Source organism: Lepisosteus oculatus, chromosome 15 (assembly GCF_040954835.1).
Source record: "Lepisosteus oculatus isolate fLepOcu1 chromosome 15, fLepOcu1.hap2, whole genome shotgun sequence".
In the NCBI taxonomy this organism is placed as follows: Eukaryota; Metazoa; Chordata; class Actinopteri; order Semionotiformes; family Lepisosteidae; genus Lepisosteus; species Lepisosteus oculatus.
This window is the reverse complement of record NC_090710.1, coordinates 2,270,665-2,286,562: the sequence shown is the minus strand read 5'-3', so window position 1 is coordinate 2,286,562 and position 15,898 is coordinate 2,270,665. Positions and strand designations below refer to the sequence as shown.

Sequence of the window (15,898 nt, the reverse complement as noted above, 5' to 3'; positions counted from 1 at the left end):
CCCCAAGATTTTCTACTTTCTAAGAAGAGAGACAAACAGGGCACAATCAGCAACAGGTTAAGAACACACTGGCCGTCCTGACAGGAAGCAATTAACACAGCTTAGGTACTGAGGCACAGAGGTGTGAGTGGCTGCTGAGCCAGTTTGAACCACACCTTGGGCAGAGGGGGAGGGGCAGGAAACAAAGAAGTGAGAGGGCCCATAACACCTGAGGTCTGCATACCCCCAGTTCTCAACAGAGCTAGCAGTGGGATTTGAACCTATGCCCCCGCAATGACTGGGACCCAAATCCCACGCCTGAGTACAACCAAATCTGAGTACAATGCAATGCAATGAATCAGGCAATGGGTCTTAAAATACAATTTCCCATCCAAAGGATGATACAACATTCTAGAGACCTACTTTATGTATTACTGCACAATGAATTCCCACACCTTCAGCACTTCTAGTCTGCTGTAGGGAATTAAGGACTCTGTGAACTTCAGACTCTTTAGCTCAGTTGTCTTATCCTTTCTTGTGAATTGTTACAGTACATGTGATGCTAGTTATCCAGATTTAACAAAATACAGGTGGGTAGCTGCGTCAGCATGCGTAGGCTGCAAAGGAACAAGTAATAGGTTTATTCCATGCTGAAAAAAAGAAGAAAGAGAACACAAAGTTTCGGCCGTGGAGCCTTCTTCAGGTGTGAGAGAGACAGGGCAGTAGGCAAAGGTAAAGTAGCGGGAGAACAAAGGTGGAGAGGGAGGAGGAGTGAGAGGCGGGAGCAGGGGACAGAAAGAGAGGCCAATCAAGAGGTGTGAAGTCAGAATGGGTGCAGAGAGGTGTGAAATGAAACTTCCAATGAATGGAGAAAATTTAAAAGAACAGTAATCTGTCGTTAAGGGAAGGGAGAATGTGTGATCTGCAGAATAATTTTAGTTTCGGTGGTCTTTCTGATGTATGAGTTTGGAAAACCGTCTTTGAGAACACAGACGGAGAGATTAGAGTGGTCGTGGCCGTCAGAGGTGAAATGAGAAACAATGGGTTTGGAGAGATCTTTAATTTTCACAGCCCTGACGTGTTCTCTGAAGCGGTCTCCGAGTCTCCTTCCTGTTTCCCCAATGTAGATGGCTGGGCATTTACTGCAAGAGATACAGTAAATAAGGTTGCTGGAGGTACAAGATGCTGTCTGAGGGGCCTTGAATGAGTATGGTGGTGGCTGTGTACTTGCAGGTGATACAGCGAGCTCTGTTGCAAGGGAAAGTGTCTGGTGTGGATGGTTGCTGAGGGCGGTCAAGGGAGCTGTGAACAAGGAGGTTACGCAGATTAGGTGGTCGGCGATAAGAGATGATAGGGCGATCAGAAAAGAGGGCCCCAATGGAGGGATCAACGGTTTGTATTCTTTGACAATCTCAAAGTCAAGCCACAGAGCTGTCTAAACCTTTACTCGGTGCAGTACAAGGCTTGATCTAAACTGATCCAGCTTGTCTTGATGGGAACGTGTATTTTAAGGCCCATTGCCTAATGCCCTTACATTGCACTGAGGCGCTTGTTAGTGATCACAGAAAAAAAAACGTATTTTTAACAAAATACGTTTCTGGAAAGATTCCTGAAAGCCTCGTCTGCAGCTTTCAAAGAAATGCTACCATTTGCTGATAACAGTCACATTCCCATCCTGAAGCTCAAAGAAGTTTCCCACATTTTCCTTTTTTAGGTGCTTTAAGAATCATTTTCCTCTCTGTGGTGAGCTACGTCTTTAAGACTGAAACAGATATCGGGTTAATCTTTCTGACCTGGTTGACATGGTTGGTTGTGCTGTGATAACATTCAGTTTCAACCAGCCATTCGACATCAAATTGACAGGAAGGGTCTTAATCCACAGATGTATTACTTAACTGAAAAATTCTAACAAGTTAATTTCATGATATTTGTTAACCCTTCATATTTGAAAAAGAGACTATGAAATTTGATTCACATTTTCCAAAATTAAAATGTGAGACTCTTTTAACATAGCAGTTAATAAATGGTAACTAATCCATTAGTACTCAAGGAACAAGAGAGCAAGTCAGTGAGAACTACAGTATAAGTTTGAATGTGGTTCTTTGTGATAAACCAGGGCTGTTTGATGCACAGGTTAACAGCTCAGCATCTCTTCCAAATTTCACTCCTGTCAAGGTTTGTCTGTTGAAAACAGGAGTGTATTGAGTTGATTTCAGCCCCAATCTCAATTAACATCAATTTGCAAAACAAGAGTAACTGAAGTAAGCTGTGGTTTACAGCTCACTGTGAGCATATTGGACAATTAAATGTAAACTCGTAATATTGCCGCTTGAGTTGGAGGGAAACACAATTCTGATCATTATCAGAGATGAAACAGATGAAGCTGAAAATAAACAGTAGAGCACGCCTTTACCGCAGAACATGCAGAACATTCAACTGACTGTAAATTAATTAAAGACTTTAACATTTCCATTACCCCAGTACTTACCACATACATAATTATTATTATTATTATTATTATTATTATTATTATTATTATTATTATTAGGCATTTAAAAATTACAACTCTTATACTGAGACTCATCAATTGTGTGAGTCACATACATGCTGGGTTCAAATATACTTTTAATATATTTCATGCCTGACATGCAGTATTCTGCTTCTGTACAGTAATCCACAGGGTCACATATGAGGGGGCTATTAGTATCGTCTACAGTTATAGAATTTAAAACACTGCTGCATTTCACAATACCCACATCTAGACCTTAAGGTAGAAAGGCCTGTGAATGTTGTAATTAATTATTTTAATAATTCCCTAACATCTACATTGTCCCCATAGGATATCCATGTGTGATATGATCTGTAACTGCTGGCTTTAAGCTAGATCTTATAGGCTTTGGAAAATAAGAACTATAATTCTTTATTCGATTAAATAGCCCCATTAAAAGACTAAGGTAGTGTTGTAACAGAAAGAATAAGGTTCTGGATCCCGAGATGAAGTAAAACAGATTAGTTTATTGCATGCAAGGAACAAGAAAGCCGAAGTCTTGTTTCCCGCAAGAAACAACAAAACCGAAGTATTGTTCGATGTGCCGGTACAAAGTTTTAGGTTATTTAATCCTTCTTTGCTGCTTCGGATGTCATTCGGTGTTATGGTAAGGGGGGGTCATGGTATTTGGCCAGTTAAGAGACCCTGACCAAATGATCAGTTTAAGATTACGCCCCCAGGGGGTTCCTAGCTCGCATCTGGAATCCTTATCAGTTAACCCCCTTTCCTGCCATAAACCCCTGTTGCTTAGAAGTCTAATTTTCAGGCAGAACTGACTTAAGTTAACCCTTTTTACATCTTGTCTCTTACTTCAGTAGTCAGAACCACTAGACACTCTCCATGGTGTAATTATCACACATGATCCCTTAAACAGGAGTGCTGCAAGCTAGAGCGCAAATGGAAGGCCACTGGTTTGCAAGTATTCCAGTCGGCATGGACTGATAGCCTGCAACAATATAAGAAACCCCTATATGAAAGCTCATTCAGCTTCCTACTCTGAACTTATAGAAATCAATAAAAATAACCCTCACTACCTATTAAGGGCAATAGCTAATCTAACAAATAAGGCCGATTCAACCGTACCAGCTAACTTTAGTAGTGACAATTTCATGGACTTCTTTAACAATAAAATTAACAACATCAGACTTCAAATACAATCAAACAGGCTACAATGAAGTCTGGTGCAAAAGCAACGTGCCCATCTTTTCAATGTTTTTCAATTAGTTATTGAACAAGAACTAAAGAAATTAATTATTAAGACAAAATCAACCACCTGTCCGCTAGATCCCATTGCCACCAAACTAGTTAAGGATTCCCTCGACGTACTTGCAGGACCTATATTTAGTATGATGAACATGTCCCTTGCATCAGGCGTTGTACCTGATCAATTTAAGGTAATGGTGGTTAGACCGCTGCTTAAGACACCAAATTTGGATTCACAAGTTCTTAACAACTACAGACCTGTCTCAAATGTTCCATTTCTATCTAAAATTCTTGAGAGAATGCTTGTGGCCCAACTTCAGTCATATCTGGATTCAAATAATATACTTGAGAAATTCCAATCTGGTTTCCGCCAAGGCTACAGTACTGAAACTGCATTAACAAGAGTTCGAAATTATATTCTGTTAGCAACTGACGCAGGGAATGCAACAGTGCTTGTGTTTTCTGGGTCTGCCTTTGACATGGTTGACCATTGTATTTTATTACACAGGCTTGAGTCTGAGGTTGGCCTACTGTATCTGGAACCATCCTTAAGTGGTTTACCTCCTATTTAACTAACCATTTTCACTATGTTCAAATATCTAATAATTCTACTGCTTCGTCACTGTCACCAGTAAAATTTGGAGCACCGCAGGGATCAGTGCTCAGATCAGTATTGTTCTCTCTGTGCATTTTGTCGCTAGGTAGGATAATACGAATGCATAATATTAACTTTCATTCATATGCTGATGACACTTAAATATACATTTCATTTACACCTAATGACAACTCATCAATTGTCACTTTAGCTAATTGCATCAATGAAGTAAAGTTTTGGATGTGTGAAAAGAGTTTGTCACTCAACTCTGATAAAAGTGAGGTTCTGTTGTTTGTAGGCAACCGTGCTGATAGGACTGCTATAGCCTCATCTTAGACACAAGGCTCTCATTTAACTCTCATGTTAATGCAGAATCGAAGGCATGCTTCCTATAGCTAAGAAATATTGCAAAACCAAGGCATTTCCTCTCCACTCAAGACACAGAGAAACTAATACATACTTTTATATACAGCAGATTAGATTACTGTAATGCCCTACTATCAGGGAGCACCTATTGCACTTTTCAACACCTTACAGCGAATTCAAAACACGGCAGCTAGAATTGTTACTAGGAGTAGAAAGTATGACCACATAACACCTATACTTAGCTCTCTCCTATGGCTTCCTGTTAGGTACAATGGAGCTGATAAATGTATACAATCCAAGTTGACCACTTAGATCACAGATGCAGGTCTTCTTCTTATTACACATATTAATAAAAAACAGTTGGCAGTAAAGTCTTTAGCTACAGGGCCCCTAGTTTATGGAACAGTCTGCCAGCCTACGTATAGGACTCTGAATCAATCTCAAGATTTAAATCCAGACTGAAAACCTATGACTTCAGCCCAGCCTACTCACACCTTACATCATGGCCCGTTGCACCTATCACTGCTGGTGCTGCTGTACATGCCAGGAAAGATTTAATCACAACCAAAAATGACCACTGGTATGAAAGCTCTGGCTTTCTCTTCAGGTTGTTCCGGTCCCTGGCAGGGGCAAACTGAAAAGATTGCAACCAAATCCAGTAGCTGATCTTGAGAGGTTTGGTCTGATAAAAATACAGTATGTTGAAGTGTATGATGACACAGAGAGTGGAAATCAATTTATGAGATACAAATGAGTTTTACCAATTATATATTTGTTAGAAAGTCCCTTGAGGGAAAAATAAGAGTGAAATACTATTCGGCTGGGGGCTCAAACTCAAATTTTCAGCACAGGGCCACCAAGGATCTGGTATACACAGCAGTGAGTGATGATTTAAAATGAGATACTTAATGGAAATGTCTTATCTTCTGTGACATACACAAAGTAGTAATTGCATTACATATTTACTAGTTATTCAAGAGAGTTCTCGATATTTCAAAAAACCTTTCCACATATTTAATAAAAAATTTACATTTTCTATCTTTGTCCAATATTAAGAGCAAAACAACAGTAAAGCCATTAATACATGCAAGTCTCTATATTTGACCTGCACTATGTCACAGAACTGTCCTCAATCTCACCCCAGTTTATAAGTTATAAATTGTATTGGTCTTTTCCATATATACAGAATATGGTTCAAAGTCATGCAGATCCTGCAAAAAATAGAAGAAAAAACATAATTTGTTGAGATGTAAAGATTACTAAATGTCTTTAACTTGAGTGCTCAAGACCTTTAGCACAGACATGTTCAACCATGTTACTTGTATAAAGTCAATGCTGGCTTTAAAGACAGAGATTTTGCCAAAACAGTCATAAGCCTTCAGCAGAGCACATTATCATAGTTGTGACTTTATATACTGTATGTATTTGTAAGTTATTTTACTAGTGCAGAAAGGAGTGTTATATTTGCAACTTTAAGGACAGTATATCCAGAAAAGTTACCTTGGGAGCTGAAGATATTGCTCAACTTGTAATAAGTACCTTCAATACCTATCTGAAACCTGCAGATTAATTGTCATACAGTATATAATGATCATGGGTTCATGCAGCTGTTTCATATGTTCTCATATTCAAAGATACTCATACTTAGCACTAGATTACTGATCATTAACAGGAGACATCTTGTTCACAAGTATAACATTATCACCTGCTCTGGAGGCTATGTTAGTTTAGTGCTGTGTGGGTGTCAGAATACATGGGCTATGAATAACCAAAAATGTCAATGACAAGTGCATGCAGACATCAGAGAAGGGAAAGTCAAGAGAATAATATTATTCAAAATTCATGAACGTATTTGAAAACTGTTGAAAGTTGTGATGTGACAAAATGCTTGCTATAAACTTCCACCAAACAATAAAAACAGTTAATGGTAACTATATTTTTGAATTGCACGTGAAACCCATATAAATATGTAAATTCAGACTAAAATATATATTTCTCATTGCTTGGGTCTGTATCTTCACATATAATCAATTATATTTTGCACTGCCAGTAATTCCAATCAGAATCCCAGTAATTGTAATTAAGTATGGATTGTTCTGCAATTTTATAGTGTCTGGCTATTATATTAAAATCACAATATAGGTCCAATAAATCTATTAGGTAGATAAATACACATGTAACACCCCCATGAGTGCTAGCTAGGGTTCTGTAGTCATTCAGCCAAAGTAAGGTTCTTTAAAGTGTGAGCAATGTTCTGCAAGCAGAATAATCAGATGAGAAATGATGACAATATCTTTATTAAGGTTCAAATTATTTTAACAGCAGACTGCAGCAATAGTTAAAATGTAACTACATTTTATAATTACATTATAAAATTTGGACATATTAGTCAAAAGCATATACAGTAGGAACTTTCTCACATTATTCTTATTCACATTTCAAAAGAAATCTTTGAGTGCAATATCCTGTACTGGGGTTTGGTTGGAAATAGATGTCAGATAGGTGTTTAACTGCAAGAGTTAATTGCCCATGTGCTCTTCAAAATGCATGTCTCAAGCAATGAGTATAAAAGAGATTTATCTCTAAAATATCCTTCTTTTGAATGGGATGTAAAAGCATTTTTCCTCCTTGCATGAATTTATCATGTTAAAAGTTAATTACCTCTTTGCTGTAAAATGCAGGGTTCTTTCTCTTGCTGCGGTTCCTTTAAGATTAAATTAAATCACAAGCAGTTTAGTAAGAGATATGGAACATTTCTGTTTTCATGCCTTTGCAGCTACTGTACAGTACTGATATACTGTACACATAATTATGCAGCGTCTTGTAAGATCAGTAATTCACTGTTATCATGGCAGTGCAGGCTCATTGTAGAATCTCACTCAGTTATAACCCCTGGGTTAGTTCAGATTTCCAACTCCAGAGGAAAATCTGCAATTCTTAATTGCTTGAGGGTTTAAATGTGTAATAAAACTGTTCTTATGTCTTGTGTTAATAATGAATGCATCCTTTCGGGGGAAAGATCTTTAGGGGAGATCCAAGTCTAATATGGTCCTGTCTGTGTATTTTCTTCACAAATTTATTCTTCCTACAGCACCTAAACTATTTTTTGTTTTGAGATTTATTTATCCTATTTCTTTATAATGCTTTAGAGTACTCAAAACACTTCCAATGAGCACTTGTATCTTTTTCAGTTCTCGTAATGATATATAGTAGTTCTTCTATTTACTCTTATTGGAGAGATTTTCAGTTTCAATATTTTTAATTTCTTTTACTTTAATGCCATCTCATTTAACCATTTTTAAATTGTCAGATTGCATAGGCAAATTATTATTTTTTTAATTGTATATGCTCATTTGTACTGTTAAGATGCATGTCCACTGGTTGACATTCTGTATTTTGATCTATATGTGAAGTTTACTATTATTATTTATTTAATGAATTTATATGAATATTTTACCAGTATGTACAAAACGGTCTGCTGATGGTAATAATTTGTAAGTTTATATGTTCACTGCAGAATTAGCAGACATTTCTAGTAATATCTGTAAACACTAATACAGAATTTGAATTAAATTGAAAAAAAAAACTATAAGGTATTCTAATGCTGTTTTGCAAAGAGAGTAAAAATTCATTATTCAATTTAAATCAGCATTCCAGGGGAGAACCAATTATCATTAACATTGAACAATTGAGAACAGGGTTCACTGTGTGCTCTAGTACACGAACACATAAACACCATGATAAATTCAAAATCACTTTCAAGTTTTAATAAAAATGAAATCTGAATTTCTTACCTGATTTTATATTTTATACTTGTCATGAAAATTATGACTAAAATCAATGCAACACTTATAACTCCAGCAGAAGCACATATCCCCAATATTTTGTTCAAACTGGCTTCACTGGATACTATTCCCTCACTTTCATTACCTGAAGAAAAAAAGTAAATTAAGGAACTTAACTCTTTTGTAGATAAATTCACAAACCGTAAGATGTTATTGCAATTGTAGAAACACTCCATGGTTTTAGGACACTCGAGGACACTTTACCCATAACCGTGGACTTATCTTTAACTTGCTATGAACATTTTTAAACTTCTTTTACACACAAGGTACTACAGTAGGTAGGACAGGGTAGTTAAATAAAGGGTTTGTGATGTACACTGATGACACAGTGTAGGTGAGTATACAGTTCCAGGCCGAGGAGTCTAAGGGGTCAAAGCAGTGGGTCTCTTTTCTGCATTCAGGTAATGCAGCCAGAAAAAAAAATACAACAGTGTTTGTATGTTATTGTTAACTTTTTAAGTCCCTCCATATGCTCTGCTGCTTTCATCTAAACTAAAATGTATTTTATTAGAATGTCCATCGTTTTCTCAATTTCTTGGTCATGAATGTGACTTTAGAAAATGATGCACTGTTTAAAAAGAAAAAAAACACACCTCACACAGAGTATTTGGTATTGTCAAGTGTCAGCAAACTTTTTACTCACCCTGTGCAGATACGTTAAAATGCATCGTATGCGTCCCATTAGGCTCAGCAATCTCACACCTGTAACTCCCTTCATCAGAACTCTGAAAGTGTGATATGTGAAGAAAGTGACTGTCGTGCTTCTTCATTATTGTTATTCTGGAATCACCACACCTGCTGTTTACAGTATTGTTATCAGACCGGAAAATCACAAAACACCCAGTCCTGCTGGTCCTGTTGAATTCCCATTTTTCATACACTAGTTCCTTAACTGTCCAGTTCAAACATTGTAGAGACACATCCGTCCCCGTGATAAAACTTACATGCTGAGTTTCTGTAAAAAATAATTTAAACATTATTATCGAAAAAGAGTATTGTGACATAATTAAACGTTTCCATTATCTACCATTTGTTTATGAGCTAGACCACAATTTATGATGATCTCCTCCAAAAACTGATTAAAAATGAAAGTTGAAAACATGGACAAATTAATAACTTTAGTAATGTTACAAATGGGAGGAGGCCAGTATTTAACTGCTATCAACCTGATTGACTATTTGGGCCAAATGTTCCCGTTAGCCCATTAGGTAATTAGTAACTAATTTTTTACAGATTTACAAATTTAATCTACAGATCTCATTCAGCCTTTTCTTGAAAGATACCATAGTATTGGCATTAGCAAAATGGCAAGTACTGTGTTCCAGACTCCCACAGTCTTTTTGCTAAAACAGTTTTTAAATGCACGTCTCTGTAGTGTAAAGTATAGAGTATGAATGGCAAGTACACTTGAATTGTGACCAAAATAAGTATTAAGAAATAATAAATAAACGTTTAAATATAATTATCAGTGTAGTTCCAGTGTTCTCTCTAGACATTTAAGGGAGCACATTTTAATAATTGTGTCTTTTGGCAAGATTTTGGTATGAAGTTGCTTTTATGTTTCACCAAGTTCTGCCATATTGTGCTATGCAAAGACATGAGCATGACCAAGGGCAGAGATAAAAACCATCCAGCTCTGTCTGCTCTTAACAGCAATGATAAGGCTACTACCTTCCTACAGATATTTTCTGTTGTTACTATTTACTGGAGCTGTTGTTTCTCTTACCTTGAGTTTGAATTTGTCTCAGCAGTAGAACAAAAGCACAGACAACTGTGTCCACTTGCATGCTGTTTGACTGCAGAATTAAAAGAGATATACAGTTTACAGCAGGAGCTCGAACCCCTGCACAGGGCTACTGCACAGGCAAGTCACAGTGTCACCTCAGTGCTTCTGCATCGCTGGACTCTATTAAAGTGAATGTAAGCCAGCAGACAGAATAGAAATGTTAACGTCCTGCTCAAGGAAACTGTGGTTCTCAATTTACGTAAGTAACCTCTAATAGCCTAATGCTTTGAGTTTGCTCAGACGCTTGACTGTGTGCCCAAAAAAGATGAAAACAAAGGTAGTACACAGTTTTCTGTACTGTGCTTCAGAACAAAACAAGAAATGAAAGCAACTGTGTTAGAAACAGAAGTTACCATCATTCTGATAAATTGTCACTCCCCAGAACAAGCTGGCATGAAACCACACATTTTCCAATTGTTTTCTGATTTGGGTTGGGTCTCTCTAATTATAATTACCACGTGTATAACCTTCCATAAATTAAAGCATTATTTAAAGTGAAAGCGGCCTCAATGAAGCAGTCATTGTTACTTTCCCAAATTTTTTGTATCTGCATTTTACTGTCAACTCCAATGCCTCTTTAAAACTTATATCTTACAAGAATTGTATCGCAGCTCCAGATCTCCCATGTGCTCTCAAAGCTTCATTGGGCCTGGTGGTGGCAGGTGATGGTATCCCTTTCAGCAGAAAGTTTGGCAAAAATGTAATCTTCCTCAATGCTCTCCAGCTGGGCCAATTTAAATGTTAGGTCAATACTTCAATACTGTCTCATTTCAGCTTCTTGCAGTCCTGTTGGATGCCCATCTCTTCTTGTATGCAGAAGACATCAGAGAAGATGAGGTCAGTGTTGAGACACTGAGGCCATCTGCAATACAATCCCCCAGCGGAGTGCATCACTATACCAAAACAGTGAGTTAACAGGTTTGAGTTCCAGACTCCACTGCGAAATGAATTGCACACCGTAGGTTCTAGCATAAGCAGGACACATCACTGGACGTCAGCACAAGGTCTTTATCAAAATACAGATATTTTTTTAGAATATAAATAAATATTTGTGGCACAAATCTGTAATGGTGTACATTAAGTCATTCATTGTCATTTTTCTTCTTTTCTCTGAATGATTAAAGGACTAAAGGACTAAAGGCCATGTGCAAAACACCTTGACATTGCATACAAGATTCATCATCATCACATCCTCTAACTGGAAAACACAATTATCTATGTAAATAACTATGCACATATACCCACCAAAGAAAAGAATGCTGAAAATGTATCTTCACATAATTACTGTTTTCCAGCAATTAACAAAAATAATAGCTAAATACTATTTATCTGAGTAATACTAACAATTATAAAATGTTTTAATGTCAGAAAAGTACCCATTTACATTAAACAATCATATCAAGAAATGAACTAAAAGTCCTTTTTTACAAGAAAAAATGCTTCTTGTTTTCTATTCTAAACTGTGTTTTTTCATACAAACATCATTTTTATGTGCTACTAGTCTGATTTAATTACATTTATTTGGAAAATGAATAAAACCTTCTTTTTGACATAAATAAAAATTGAAAAATAATTTTCATCAACAATAGTTGTATATCTACTATAATTAAAGACTGAATGTTTAAACGATTTTCCTGAGCAATTATTTAAAGCAGTCTGTGCAGCCTACATACTGTACTCTCCAACTTTCAAACTCAGTGTGTCTTCAGTGGTAAACCCAGAAGGAAACAGCCACTGACTTCAGTAATCAAATCAGGAAGTGTTCCAAACTTCTTCAGTAGCTGCAAAAACAAAAACAAGCTACTATTCATCCTTACTCCGAGAGTTTGTAAGTGTAGAGTTTCCCGTGTTCTAATTTTTGATAGTTTAATTTTAGTGATGAGCTGTTATGCCATCTAACCTTTTGTATCCAATTAAGCCTTAAAACGAGCTCTGTGTCGAGGGCTCGGACATTAGATAAGCAATAATAATTAACTATCAATTAGTAATTATTCCAGGTAAATTGAGAACCCCAAGACTCATTACAGCTCTGTAGCAATGTAGAACACACCTAATGGAAGACAAGTTTTGTATCTCTGTGCAGTTAACACACATCTTGTGACAGTAAAAATTATTCTTTTGATACCTGTATTTAAATGAATGAGAGGAACATGCAACTGCTATTGGTATATGTTTTTTCCAATATTCAGAAAAAGTCAAGGATTGAAGATCTAATACTTACACACTAAGTTTCAGACTAATTGTACATCAGAGTGCTAATTTACAGTGGTTTCAGTCCCCGTGTGTCATTAATAGGGGAACTCTATAGATAGTGTCAGATTTCGTTTCTGTTTTGTCTAGTTACGAAAGTTTCAGCTTTTATGATACGACCACAATAGCTTGCTGTAGCAAAGTCCTGATTATTAAGAAGGTCAGCAAGGTGGCCATTTTTTTTCATTTCAATTACTCTTCTAATTTCAAGAGGCAGTTTTCGGTACTTGCAGATAATTTTTTGGAAATGCAGGGAAATTTATGAAAATGTTTTGCAGTAAAGTGATGAACATGAACTGTAAGAAACTGTTAATACTGTAATAGCAGCACTATCTACAGTGACATGAGCTGTAAGAACTGACTGTTAATATTGTAATGGCAGCAGTCCCCACAGTGACATGAGCTGTAATTGACTGTTAATACTGTAATGGCAGCATTACAGTGTTTTTGTTGTTTATGGTTGTGTTTATATATTTTGTTACAATAGTTGTGTTACGGGTGCTGGTCCAGGGTCCTGTGAAGTGCATAGTTTAGGACTCTATGGACATGGTATAATCCAGAAGTACAGTGGATATAAAAAGTCTAAACACCCTTATTGAAATTGCAGGTTTTTGTGATGAAAAGACAGAAATCAAGATCGTGTCAGACATTTTTCCATCTTTAATGTGATCTCGCAACCAACAAAATTCAAGAGTAAAAACAAATAGATAATTATTAGGAAAAATAATGTTACAGCCACGGACTGAGATCCGTGCCAGGTCTTGTATGATGTGATGCGGTAAGAGCTGGAGAAAACAGGAGGCGTGGTAAAAGGAAACACACAGGGGTTTAATAGTGCACAAAATAATAGTGACAATCCATGAGACAGTGAGCGGGGGAGACAAAGAATGGCATCCAAATCCAAACAGGTCCAAAGGCAGGTCAGGGCACAGTCCGGGAGTCCAGCGGCGAGTAATCCATCCTGGGACGCGACAAGGTTAAAATCCCCGGGAAGGGGGAAAACACGAACACGGCCAAAAGATGGAGGTCCAAGGGTGACGGGGCGAGATCCTCCAGACCCCGGGCTCAGGAAGCTGGAGGTGTCGGAGATAAGGCCTATACCCTCAGGAGACGGACGTAGGGTTTTCCTGGCTAGAGCTACTCCCAGTCTTATTGTTATTTACTATTTGGTTGTTGGATTCCTGATCCTGGTTTGTTCTCCATCTACGTCTCCTGGTTTCGGTTTTGGTACTTTTGCTCTCGTTCTGGTTTTGACTCTCACCTTCCTTATGGATTACGACTCCGCCTCTGGTTATTTGTACTTTAGCACCGGCTGGTTTACCTACGGCTTTCTGACCTCAGATTGTTCTTTCGACTACACCTTTTGGAGTTTGCCCTGGTTTTCTGCATAGGGTCCTCACTACTAATTCCTAACAAATAATTGAAATTAAAAAACCTACAATACCCTGGTTGCATAAGTGAGCACATCCTTTTATTATGGGGGCTGTAGCTGCGTTCAGAGTTAACCAATCACATTTAAAATCATGTCCAAAGGTAAGTTGCACACACCTGCCATCAATGAAAGTGATTCTGATTAACCCCAAATAAAAATCAGCTGTTCCTGTAGGATTTCCTTGAAACGTTTATGGTTGCATCTTACTGGGATAGCCATGGTCCACAAGGAGCTGACAAAACATCTAGGGGATCTTATTGTTGAAAGGTACATCAGGAGAGGGATATAAAATAATATCAAAGGCATTGGATGTATCGTGGAGCACTGTGAAGACTATCATCAATAAGTGGAGAAAATGTGGCACCACAGGGACATTGACAAGATCAGGACAACCATCCAAAGTTGATGACAGGACAAGGAGAAAACTTATCAGGGAGGCTACCAAGAGGCCTACAGCAACATTGAAGAAGCTGCAGGGATTTCTGGCAGGTATTGGTCACTCTTTGCATGTGACAACAATCTCCCCTATTCTGAACACGTCTGGGCTATGGGGTAGGAAGGCAAGACAGAAGCCATTTCTCACAAAAAAAGAACATCCAAACCCGTCTACATTTTGCAAAAAAATACATTCAATCACCCTAAAACACATGGAGAAAATGTCGTATGGTCTGATGAGACAAAGGGTGAACTTTTTGGCCTTAATTCTAAAAGATATGTTTGGTGCAAAGACAACACAGCTCATCATCCAAAGAACACCATACCTACTGTGAAGCATGGTGGTGGCGGCATCATGCTTTGGGGCTGCCTCTCTTCAGATGGGACAGGGGCTCTACTCAAGATAGATGGGATAATTAATAGGTCCAAACATCAGGATATTTTGGCACAAAACCTGCTGGCCACTGTCAGGAAGCTGAAGATGAAGAGGAATTATAACTTCCAACATGATAACGACCCAAAGCACACATCCAAGTCAACCAAGGAATGGCTTCAGACAGGGAAGATCAAAGTCTTGGATGGCGCAATCCCATAGAAAACCTGTGGAATGACCTTAAGAGAGCTGTACACAGGAGATCCCTTGGCCGGGTCCGGGTGTGCAAAGTTGATAGAGACTTATTCGCAAAGACTTACTACTGTAATAAATGCAAAAGGTGCTTCCACAAAGTATTAGTTGGGGGGTGCACACTTATGTAACCAGGGTGTCATAGGTTTTTAATTTCAATTATTTTTCCTAATAATTATCTATTTGTTTTTCTCCTGAATTTTGTTAGTTGATTTCTGGCTTTACATCACAAAAACCTGCAATTTGAGTAAGGGTGTGTAGACCTTTAATATCCATTGTAACTGGAAAAGGACAACTGGGAAAATACACTGAGGATCAGGACAGGATGACAGACTTGATGACGGTGATCCGGTACTTGGGGGCCGTGGCGCAAGCGAAATAAGTCCAAACAGTCCAAAAGGGAAACTGGGGTGCATTCCAGGGTCAAGGTGCTGGGAGAACCATCCAAGACAGACAAGCTTAAAATCCAGAATGGGATCCGGAACAGGAAAAGGGAGTTAAAAACAGGATAATGAGGCCTGGCGCTGCCAGCCCCAGACTCAGATGGTCAGGACGCCAGGGAATAAGGTCTACCTACGGTCTACCCGCGAGCCTGGGGAATAGGCAAGCCTTGTGGCGTCGATCTTCCAATGCTAAGCGAGGAATAGCGAAAGCACCAGGCTTAAATAATAACAGGCAGGTGCACATAATTAACTAAAATTCGAAAGGGTCAGAGCGTCCTTAAGAGGAGGGATGACGATCATGACAAGTTGATGCCTCTGTTATTTATGAGAGGGAGAAATTACTCCAAATGCGACCAAAAAATTCTGATCCAGACCTGGAGTTCACCAGCAG

At 38.0% G+C, this 15,898-nt stretch overlaps 1 long non-coding RNA gene across 1 annotated transcript; it reads right to left on the bottom strand.

Moving 5' to 3' along the window:
• Positions 1-5,442: 5,442 nt before the first annotated feature.
• LOC138223158 (uncharacterized) lies at positions 5,443-10,464 on the bottom strand. Its single transcript, XR_011181678.1, has 5 exons — positions 10,263-10,464; positions 9,180-9,491; positions 8,486-8,621; positions 7,353-7,395; positions 5,443-5,902 (listed from the first exon to the last, which is right to left on the bottom strand). It is a non-coding gene; the product is annotated as an uncharacterized lncRNA (long non-coding RNA).
• Between the last annotated feature and the right edge of the window lie 5,434 nt (positions 10,465-15,898).